At 41.3% G+C, this 12,177-nt stretch overlaps 1 protein-coding gene across 16 annotated transcripts in view; it reads right to left on the bottom strand.

Annotated features, from left to right (window-relative positions):
- DAB1 (DAB adaptor protein 1) overlaps nucleotides 1–12,177 on the bottom strand; it is a 758,910-nt gene that overhangs the window by 583,556 nt on the left and 163,177 nt on the right. The window lies entirely within an intron of this gene.

Genomic DNA, 12,177 nt, shown 5'->3' with positions numbered 1-12,177 from the left:
AACTATGCTTTACAACTGCTTCACATGCATACATAGACTGCTCAGAGGCAGGAAGGAATAATTGCTTACGCATAAGTACCTCAACAGGCAATTAATTGCCGTATGGTGAAATAGCAATAATGAATAGGATTCATTTTAATTTTAATACTGTGTGAGACACATATTAAGTACACTCGTATGTATACATCAGTAACAAATAGCACTTGGCTTTACATCTGCTACTTATTATTACATCAGATATCCAAAAGCTTAACTCTTTTAATAAAGAGAGAGAGAGAGGGAGACCATTTTTTAAAAATACCATTGCAATCATGTTAAAACTAGGATTAAATCCTAATAAGGAGAGATAGCTGCGATTTTTTATGCTCCTAGCATCCTAAAGCACTGGCAACGTGTAAAATAATAGACTTTAATACTGTCATGCTGCTTCCCACCACTCAGGCATTCAAATAATTCAGCCATAACCTAGTTACAGATGAGTCTTCTGATGGCTCTGACACTTCCATTTTCACTTTCCCAGTTCTGATGCGTCTCATCATTAAAGCAACTCTACTCTGTAATTTTTGTTAAACGACTCCCAGCAACAGAGCCAAGGAAAATGACTCAACTTTTATTTTGACCTTATAAAACCATCTAATTGGCATGGGGCCTTCAGGCCATGTTAGTTTCTATTGGATTGAAAGCTATACCCAGAACCACAAAAAAAAAAACAAAAAAAAAACCTCTTACACCTTATGCTCCAGTATAATTGGTTCATGCAGCAGTTTTAAAGTTTTTCCACAGTTTGGTTTCTGGCAAATTAAAAAAAAAACTATTAACATACACTGGCTACTGCCAATGTTCTTCAGAATATTTTGTTAGATTTAGGGCCTAGTGTTAATCATTTTAGATAGAGAATGTATTTGAATTGAATTTATATTACTCCTAAATTAATGCATACAAGGAAAGATGTTAACACAAAGATTTAGTACTTTTTAACCTTGAAACTGTGTCATATAATAGATATGGATTCATCTTTATTATACAGAAAAATGAGAAAATACGTCCACTACCGAATTGTTATACAACAGAATTATAATATAGGTGATAACCATTTAAACAGTATGGTGACACAGCATGTTTGCTTTAAAAGCTTACAAAAATCAATGATAATATTCATCTTGGTTAGACTCATTCTTTCTAATTAAAGAGACAATGTCAAAGAGAGGTTTTCAATAGTTCAAGTTCTAATTCTTATGCCTCTCAATTGTCTGGAATATCCTCTTAGTACCTCTCTTACTGGTATAAGCTTAAAAAACACCATTCTATAATCATGTCCATATTCAATCAAATAATGATTTTGCACGTGTGTTTTCAATGGCACCAAAGTTGTTCTTGTGCTTTTAATTGTGTTTGTTACAGTGTAAGACGCATAAGATGGACTCAGCTGGTAAGGCTCGGTTTGTCTCTCTTCGCTATTGACCCATTCTAAGCAGATACTAGGGGTGAAATTCTATCCTCATTGAAGTCAATAGCAAAGCTCCCATTTACCTCATTGGAGCCAGGATTTCACCCTGTTTTCCTAAGTGAAAAGAGGCTATCCAGCATGCAGGGAAAGAGAGGGGAATGTTTTCTAGCCAAGGATGCAAGGAGACAACAGAAGAAATAGCACAGTGGGAACCATTGTGAAGGAAAGTTGGCAGGAGCTTTTTTTCAAAAGGAAGCACTTAGAGAGAAAATGGGAGTGTAGTGAGGAAATACAGGGAGGCGACTGTCAGGAGTGGAGGCACCAGGGGGATCTAGAGAACGTCATAGGATTTTTTTTACACCTTAAGCATTCACACAAGCCATGCAGAAGACCTGTTTGAGTTTAGAAACCAGCCTTTTGCCTGGACTGACAGGGCAATCCCTGGAGCAGCTTACCATACATCCCTATTCTTCTACCATCCCCATTGAGGATATCGCCAACAATGACTGATACGTTCTAGATCCAGGCTTTTATAGAATACAATTAACTTGTATTCCCTTTCCTGGTTAACAGGCATCTGTCTGTAATAAAAAGCCCTGCATATACCATAAATACCCTTCAAAAACCTTGTACACTGTTAGAATATCCTCCCCTCGTGCCTGCTGTCATTTAACCATGATAGAATATATGGTCTTTCAATACTTCCCCTTCAGATCCTTTGTCATTTTTCCTTCTTTGATGAATCCCCCCACCCATTTGGGGGCGGGGGGGAGTAAACTGAATGGTGCATATTGAACACTGTATTCAAAGTGTGGGTGTGTTCTGGCTTCTTGACATGATGCATCTGCACACATATGCTGTACTGCATTGGCTTTTCTTGAAAACACATGGACTTGTGAGCTCAAATGTCACAGTGATGTGGGTGTTAAGAACACCTAGGTAGAAGAGGGGGTCATCGTTTGTATGGTATCCACTATCACTCACAGGTCTCTGTAGGCATGGCTGCTTTACAAATATCGCCTCTACTTGAATTTTCAGATTATGTTGCTCCAGAATTAACAACCTGCATTATACCAAAATGAATATTGTTTGTTATTTCCTTCCCACATTTTTAACCTGGATTCATTGGTCTTTTTATTTCTGTTCTCACTGCGGTTATTTGGGACCTTCCATTTTCTACAAGTTCTGCTCAAACTGCCACGAGTCACGGTCTACAGAAAGAACAGGCCTCCTCTTTTCTTTGCTGTATGAGCCATGCAATCCAGAGAAGTGTTCTTGATCCAAAAAAATTTTTTTTTCTCTCAACTGTTACAGAAAAGAACATATGAGGGGATAACCTCCTCCTTCTGAAGTGGGACAGGCAATAGAATCAAATCAGTCACCAAACATTTTGGCACCCTCTATCCCATGTTCTCAGCCTCTCCAATTTCTTCTCCTCTTCTGAAAAGGCAAGTCAGCTCCCTGGAGAAGGCATCAACGGGAAAAGCTATATGGGGTCAGCTCCACAATCAGGAACCCCACTATTACGCGACCACAGTCCAGGCTAATAGAAAGGGTGAGAACTCAAGAATCCCTCCATCATCAGCTGTTTCCCTCATGCTCATGGACAAGAATCCCTAGATAGCACCCTTATGATACTGATGAGGAGAGTGGCCGATGATGTACCAAGAACTCTGGGATTTCAAAAGAGAAAAAGATTTTGCCATTGCCTTGTAATATCTTTTATCATAAAGGGAAACCAAATAGTTTGCTTTGTAATCTATTAGCATCATCCCATATTGTTTCACAGTAAAGTTGGAGTAAATCATATGGTTTGCAGGCAGACACCTGATACAACAGACCCTCACTAATACACACTAGTGCCTGGGAGCCCCCCAGTGTGTATTACTGAATTTTGCAAATTTGCAAATAAACACAATAAAAACCTCAGTGATCATGCACCACAAAGCTTATTTCATTCACTTATTTGACAAATGTAGTTAGTTCAGTTAATACTTCACAGTAAACACGTAGGGGAAGAATGATGATCTTGAAGAAAAGGGGGTTGGGGACGGCCCTACAGAGAGACTGGAAGACAGGGAACCTGGGTTTTATTCCCAGCCATACCAGAGATGTCTTGCAACATTTGGACAAGTCCCTTAACCTTAGTTGGTATCCCAGTCTGTAAAAAGGGGAGAATACCACTCATCTGGCAGGGGTGTTGAGAGGCTAAATTCATAAGGCTTTGGAAAGTGCTTGGAGAGCCTCAGGAATAGGAAGTGCTATTATTAATTATTATTATTATTGTTGTTGTCACACATTCTACAGTATATTTTATAAGTTATGAAAGCTCAATAATATGAGGGCTCTCTACATTCATCTGCTCTTAAATCTTTGCTGAAAAGAGAGGAAAAAAATAGTGTGTGATCTATGAACTATGTGAATTAGAAAGACTCTATTGTATTCCTTCTAACGAGCAGAATTCTAATCTTTACCAGGTTATCATCAATAGCCATCCTTTGTGTTTCACACATCCACAGAGCATAAAATAACTGCAAAACACACCACCTCCATTAATTCAGAATGAAAGCAAACTGAGTTACCCAAAGGATGTCCTTTTAAAAAATACAATAAAAAAAGATTTCCCCCATACATGATATTACATAACAGCCAATTAAGCAAATCTACCCATCTTAGAATTTTATACTGCCATGCATCACTTTCGCATCTGAGCGCCTTCCATGGAAAATCAACAGCAAAGCCCCTAGTGGTCTTCCTGAGGTCTCTACCTCCCTTCCCTTTCATCAGGATAAAAACAACTTGGGGTATTTTTGTTGGTCTGAGCTGATTGTAACACAAACACATCGGGGTAAAACCAGGGTAAAGTTATCCAAATAGAGATTATCTGCCGCTTCAAATATCAGGCAAATTTTAAAAAAAAAACAGTAGTTCCTATCTGCAATATTTGTACTGAATTAAACTTTCAAAACACAGCAAAAGATCATGCCAAAATGCATATGAAATGCACACTCCAAAATGCCCGAGTTGGAACTAAACTCTTACTCTATAAATTCAGATCCAATCATACCAGGACAATATATCCAAGGGGCTTGATTTATTAACTTCCCAAATCCTTCTTTTCTATGGATTTGTGTATTTTTAATATATCTTGGAGATAAGCTATTAACGTTGGCATTATTTCTGAAATGGTATCCATTGTCCTGCTGTATATTACAAAATGCCAAGCACCTCATAGGCCTGTGCAACTTCTAGCTACTGGCACCTCCAGCGACTTATAAAACCCATTGTATCTTACTGGACACTGACACAAAAAGATCTGACCTCATAGAGCAAAGATGTGTCCAAAAAGGCAAAGAATGGCAAGAAAAGAGTATTATTTTCTTCGACCTGCAAAAAAGTTTTATAAAGAATAAAGGGGTATGTGTTTGTGATAGCATAAGCTCTGGGAATGAAAGCCAATAGTTTAAAAAGGAAGGGTTGCATGTCCTCTCAGGGTAAAAATAGAAGTCACAAGTTGAAGTCAATACAATAGAAGTCACAAGTTGCTCAAGACAGTGAGTGGTATTCAGACAACCACTTCCCCTCATTAACATGCTATTAGGCCAGACGGGATGAATCCCTCCACTACAAATATTCTTTATCCTCTGAATTCCTAACAAATGACAAGGAAAGGAGGACTCTCAGGCTGGCAGATTTCCTGAATGTACTTAGAATCATTAACAGGTCTCTCCTTGCTGCCTGCTGTCACCTTCCCACAGAGGGAACACATGTCCTGAAACAAATTGTACTAAGAGTAGAAACATGAAAGTCCAGGGAGATGTAAAGGGGAGCCAAGACCTATCATTTCTCCGGGGGCGGGGCGGGGGAGTGAGGGAGGCAAATTCTCTGACTATGCATGGCTCTCTAAGACAAGAGCACTGACCAGAACACTGTACCCTCTCAAATGAGACAGGGACTGGCAAAGTTGGACATGTAGCAGCTCACCAGACTATGTAAGTAGGGAGAGCACCCGGGAATACTTTACAGATGTAGTCGGTACAGCTGAGTAATTGGTAGGAAATATTTAATGAATTTCACCTCTTTTCTGTCTGCAAGGTGTCTGTGAACAGTATGATTTTCTTAACATGCTTCCAACAAACGTTGAATAGTACCTGAAGATAGAATAAGTTTGTGACTATGTCTATTTCTTGGTCTGTGGCTCGTTTGCAAGCATATGATCATGAGTATTAGATACCTTTGTCTCTTTAAGTGGGTAGGTAATATCTTTTATTGGACCAACCTCTGCTGGTGAGAGAGACAAGCTTCCGAGCTGTGTGTGGCTTGTCTCTCTCACCAACAGAAGTTGGTCCAATAGAAGATATCACCTCACCCACCTTATTTTCCTACTATCCTGGGACTAACAACTACCACTACACTGCATATTAGATATGTCCTATCAGGTCAGCCATGTAGTTCTGTTTCCTGAGTTAGAAAGATAACTCTCACAGGCAGGTTTCCAGGGTGAATCCTCACAATTACCAACTTCTGGGGAGTGTTTGGCAATATTTCTGTTTCTGTGACCATTCCAAATGTACATTTGTGGAAAACGTAGGCAGCCCTTAGCAGGAACATAGAATACTCACACACTAGAGCAGCCTTTGCAAAAGATTACACTGTAATACTACATGTATCAGATGTTCAGCTGCAAAGCAAGGACACACTATCTTGAACCTTCTCAACATACAGACTTCAATATTTCTTCCCTCATCAACACCAATATTATTTAGCCAAATAGTTAATCGAGCTCCATATTACATATTTGTATTGACAAAATAAATTAATATAGTACCATGACTGTACTACCAATGGTAACAGCAAAATTTAAACAACATGCTCTCCTTTCTCCTCTTTCCACTTCTGTTCAGTCCAGCCTTCCTGCAGGAGACAAAGCACTAAAATACAGAATCTTCTTGCATGGTACTTACTGCAAACTCTGCAAATCCTGCTTCGCAGGCCTACATGGAAATTTTACTTTTTAAGATCTCCATTGCATTGCTGTACCCCTCTTAGCTGTATGAAAAAAGCCAAGGTGTGCGTCTAGCATGCACAATCTATTGTACATGCCCTGTATGTGCAACTGGTAGGTACAGAACACGCTTGCTATACCACACCCCCCTAAAAGTGTTATTTCATATGCAATTACTTATAAATCTACATGGAGTTGCTTGGTGGACCGTTGATTCTGTCCAGCCAGCAACTCCAAATTCACTCCTGCCTTGAGGGGATTTATCTTGCTATTCAGCAAGGATACCCAACCAGGGACCTGATCCAATACTCAAGTCTTCCACTGATTTCCACAGGCTCTGGCGCAGGCCCCAAATTTGCTGAGTTCCAAGTATAAATCTATGGCATGTTTTTCCGTTTCCAGAGAGTTGGACACAGCTGGTCCTTGTCACCAAGGTTGTTTGATTGGCATTGATTAGTTGACAGATGAGCCTGAAAAGGCAGCTGTCAGTGACCTTGAGCTGAGCACCATTTCGCACAAAGACCTTAAATACACCAATGAGGCTACCCTGCTGGATCAGTTTGGAATCACTGTTGCTGCTAACTGATCTGGTCAGGCAAGAAGCAGCGTACGTTGGTTCGATCATATTCAACAAAACTAAGTTCCTAGCCGTTTCCATCAAGCAGCCTCCAACACTCCATTACAACCAGCTCAGTATTAACCTGTCCAGATTGGATATTGAGCAGGTGGCTAGTGTCAAATACTTGGGAATCATAGACAGTGCTGGAGGATGCTCAAAAAACGTGGATGCTCGTATGGTAACAGCCATCTCCATGTTCCAGGTCCATCAATGGCCTCTGTGGAGCCAATGTGGCAAAAAGCTTTCTATAAAGCTGCATATCTACAGAACCATACCAACTTTATTGCATGGCAGTGAAACGTGAGCACTGAGGAAGGCTGAAGAACACAGGATTGACATTTTCAATTCTCATCATCTTTGTCAACTGCTCCATATCAAGAGGCAACACAAGATCAGCAATGAGGCTATTCATAGCCGAACCCAGCAACTGCCTCCACCAACAATGATTCGTGTTTGGTGGCTTTTTTGGTAAAGACATAACATTAGGATGGGAGACCAATGAAATAAAAAGCACATTTACCAAGGAATACTAGGCAATCATGTGATCACCTAAAGCTTCAGTAGCACAATAAGGTCACCAGTGATGGGCATAAACTGAACATCCAGCCAAACCATCTCTAGAACCTAGCTAGAGATTGATACTAGAGGTGTTCGATCTGTAAGAAGGTTCTGTCCCTTTAGGATTTGCCTCAATGGGGATGATGACATAGAAGTCTAATTTTGACTTAGCTTACTGTATGATGAAGTAGGAGCATAAATGAGTCTATTACATATTCCAATTAGATCTATTTCCTAAGCTCTAAAACACTTTCAGACTAATCAAGACGACAGTTGATTCAAGGCATTAAATAGTTGCTCACCACAGAAAGTATCCTGAGGTACCATAACTCACCTGAAGTCCACATGGCTGAGCATGTGAGTGTGATACTGTTCATTATGCATGCATGTGGTTGTGTGTAGTAACAGAAAACAGACACTGGCTGGGTAAGCAAAATTTCACCAAAATAAGACTTTTTTTCCCTTTCTGCCTTTGGCGTGAAGGGTCAAATGAGAAAGTGCATAGAGTGAATACTGTGGAAATGTGTGTATTTGGGCATTCTCTGTTACTAATACAGTCTTCAGAGGACCTATCTTCACATTGCAATATGATGTTTATATTAAGGGAGGACACAATGGGCAAATTTGCACCCGAGGAGCCTATGAGCATGTTTTGCACACATTTGTGTGCAAAACATTACACGTGCAAGTGGGCTACTTGTGCACTTACTTATTCTGCATGTGCAATGGTTGCATGAAATGCTGGGAAATACAATTTGAGCACCTAAATTTGGAAAAACTTCCCTGCTTGTGGCAACAGAATTTTTTTTTTTAATTAATGGAGTGCTACACATGTATTATTGGATGGTTCTCTATATTCCTTCTTCCATTGTACAATGAACACCAGTAAAAGCTTTTATCACTCTTAAAACTGAGCTCCATCCTAGCCCCTCAGTGAAATGTAACAGGTGTGCTTCAAAGTAGCGGCTATATCAAACCTGTGAGTATATATCTTTCCAAATGTCAGATTTTCACGATCACACACTACATTCTCTTAGGCTTCCTGCTGCACTGCCAATAAATGCATAGTCCACAATAATTTTTAAGGGCATGCATTTTCAATTGCATAAATAATACATGGACTAACTAGGAAACATACACTTACTCGCTACCTTGTGGGAGACCCATATTTGATACACATGTGCTTTGGGACTGCAGGGTCTAAGCTTGTCACAGCAGTAGCAGTCTGGGATAAATAATCATCTCAACATACAGAGACAGAATGCACAACGACCACTTAATTAACATTAATGAGAGTTACACAGCAGAGTCCTCTACCTTGCATTGAGTCAGGGAGGTGGCTAGCTCAGATCTCAATGGGAATAACCACAGAACAGTGCTGTGCAGTACGCAAGTGCAGCTGTGAAAAAGCAGGTAAAACAAAAAAAATGTTTGTGGAAAAATGGCCAATCACACAAGAGTGGGTGAAAAAAAAGCTCCCACATTCTGCATTATTTTCACTTCCTATGGAGCTGACTAGACATCTCAGGAATGTTTGTGAAGTTTTCTACTGCCAAAATGAATGTGAAAACAGTGACTTGGGAGGAGAACTGTCAAATTCTGAGACATGACCAGAAGCTTTCCCACTGTTAGACAAAAGCGGAGATTAGCTTTCATAGCATCTCACCTAATTTTTTTCTCATTGTAATATTACATTCTGCATTGGGACATCTGGTCCCACTGTGGGAAGGTGATAGAGACTAGCTGCATGAGGCCAGTTGGTTCAGGAATCCTGCTAGTTTTTCACTTTTACTTTGTTAGGGACTCACTGGAAACCAAATGTCAAGCATCTTGCCATCCACAGATGCGTTAGGCATGAAAAATGGTTGTTTGTCACCTATTGCTCTGTGCAATTAATCAGACTGAAAAAGACGGGCACTAGTTAGTTTTAAAATGACATCAATGCATGACTGTTTAACTTCCCTGGACAAATAGATCCCCTTGTCTAAAATGGTCTTCCTATTCATTTCCAGGTTCAAACAAACATACAATCTACACAGCTAATCTGTCACTGATAAAGTCACATGAAGTTTAAATACATTGTCTGGCAGCTACTTATCTTTGGAAGACAATGCCTCTATTAATGTGGACAGTCTGGCTCTGATCCTGCTAATATGGAGTTTAGATCAATGAAATGCCAATGACTTCAATAGTTATTCCTAGTTTAAACATAAGAGAGATCAAAATCAGATCTATAATTGACACCATGCCCATGGCTCCCCAGAGTTCGCCTTCTTCAGTCCATTTTTGACTCTTATTCTCACTAGTATACTATACTATATCTAAAAGCCCTTGTATTACACAGGACACTCTAGTAAACAGTCTCACAGGCGCTATCCATATGTGGGTTTCTGACAGAAAGGTTGCCTTAATTATTGTGAACAAATGCTAAAACTACATTGCCAAAAAGCATTTGCTTATCATTAGTTACAAGCCAGTTATTATGATTTGAGATAGGTTAGAGCTAACATGTTTGGATATGTACCTGAAATTTCCCAAAATTCAGGGGAGTTCAGGTCAGTTCATTATAGAGAAAAGAATCAACTGGAAGTGTCTGAGCAAGATCCTGATCGAATCTTCCACAGCATTGGTAAGGATTCGGATCTGGGATTTTGGTTTGGGCTCAGTTCTAAATTACTCCCAGTGTAGGAACTGTCATGGGGTCACTCATCACACTGGCACCTCCTGCTCGGGCGGTCTGGGAATTAGCTCAGTCCCAGCAGGTGGGCCCTCGGGCGGTGACGGCCCTGCTGTCCTTGCCTCTGTCTGCAGACCTGTTACGGCTTCTCTCTCTCTGCATCTGCTTCGTGGCATAGACGCTCTGGCCATGTCACCATCCAGTTCCCCCCCCACCCCCGTTCCGGGGGACTCTTCCAATAAGAGTCCAGCCACTTCTCACAGCGGCTTGGCAGTTCACAGCCTGGCTGCTCCTTCAGTGGCTAGTGGGGGCAGGGGGGGCCAGGCCCACCCACTGCTCCGGGTCCCAGCCCAGGGACCTTGCAAACAGCAGCTTCCTCCTGCCTCTTCCTTCCAGCTCACGATCTCTATTCCCTGGGCCACTTCCCTGCAGCCTCAGTTCCTTCTGCTCTTGTCCCTGGCTCCAGATCCTTTGCCCTCTTCCCAGGGCCTAGAGCCAGTAAGTCCGGCAGCCCATCAGGAGCCCTCTAGGAAACCAGTCTTCTCCCTAGGGCTACCTGCAGAAGACTAACTCGGTCTGGTCTGCAACTTCCTTTTATATGGGCCAGCTGGGCCCTGACTGGCTGTTTCCCCTACAGCCACTCCTTTGGCTGCCTATAGCTCAGCCTTCCTAGGCTGGTTTTAACCCTCGCAGGGCCAGTGTGGGGCAGGTGCCCCATCACAGGAACAAAAACCAAAAAGTTACTTACCCAACCATTTTATTTGGTACTAATCAGCCACCAATGGCCTATAAAGCTTAATGCAGCTACACAAAACAAAGATAAAAGAAAAATGAAAAACAAAACCAAACCACAAAGACAAGCTTCTCTTCTGTTGCAAGTTGTCAGAAGAACAGTAAGGAGGAATGGAACAAAGATTTCTAACTCCTCTCCTGGTGTGGTGAATTCAGTATAACAACCTATGTAGAACATATCAGTAAATTTCAAAACATTGTTCAAGCTGTCTGGGAGTCCATCAGTCAGTGGGCATGTATCAATTTGCCATGGAAAAGGAGGGAAAAATTCTGAAGCCATTTTAAACAAAGCTTTAAGGAAAAAAAAATCTGTGAGAGATGAGAGAAACAGTTTGCAAGCGCAAGACTGTCCGATATCACGGCCATTGTCGTTTACACAGAGCGCTAAGGGTGTTTGACAAAGTTTTGGCTTTTTAATACTTAAAGCAGTCATTTCCTGAACTGCAACAACAAAAGGAATTACATACTGCACTGGGACCAATAGACATGTACATCAACTTCTCGAATTTGTACATGTCCTAAATCTCTGCCATTCACAATTCCTAGAGGTCACTAACCCATGTATAAAGGAGTGCAGTGTATATGGTCAATGTGTGTGATATGCACACACACCAGAACTCTCTCAGTTGCAGGACTCATGGGTTGGAAGCAGCAATTCTTCCAGCCCAGGGAGCTCAACCCCTAGGCAGGAGGAAAAAAATGACACTGCAACAATGAGGAGCCATGGGTCTGGATACTTAGGGGTCTTTTAAGACACACCCTAGGCAGGCTCTTCAGCATTCCCCTCTTCTTGAGGCTTTAGCTTGTCAGGCAAGGAAACCCAGGCCCAGCTTCTGTGGCTTCTTTGCCTGCCTGGAATTTGAGCAAATGAAACAAGACCAATTGGTTGTCTAGCTGTGCTGTGGCATCTTTTCCACTTCCTGCTCAAGTGCCTGATCCAAAGCCCAGTGAAACGGATGGTTGCGTTTCCATTCATGTCAATGTGCCTTGGATCAGAGCCTGAGCTCCCCAGGCAAAACAAATAAACAAAGGCTTCCAGTCCCAGACACTGCTTCCCTCCCCACTCCCTCTTTCACTCA

The sequence above is a fragment of the Lepidochelys kempii genome, chromosome 8 (genome assembly GCF_965140265.1).
Source record: "Lepidochelys kempii isolate rLepKem1 chromosome 8, rLepKem1.hap2, whole genome shotgun sequence".
Taxonomy (NCBI): Eukaryota; Metazoa; Chordata; order Testudines; family Cheloniidae; genus Lepidochelys; species Lepidochelys kempii.
This window is presented reverse-complemented; position numbering and strand designations above follow the sequence as displayed.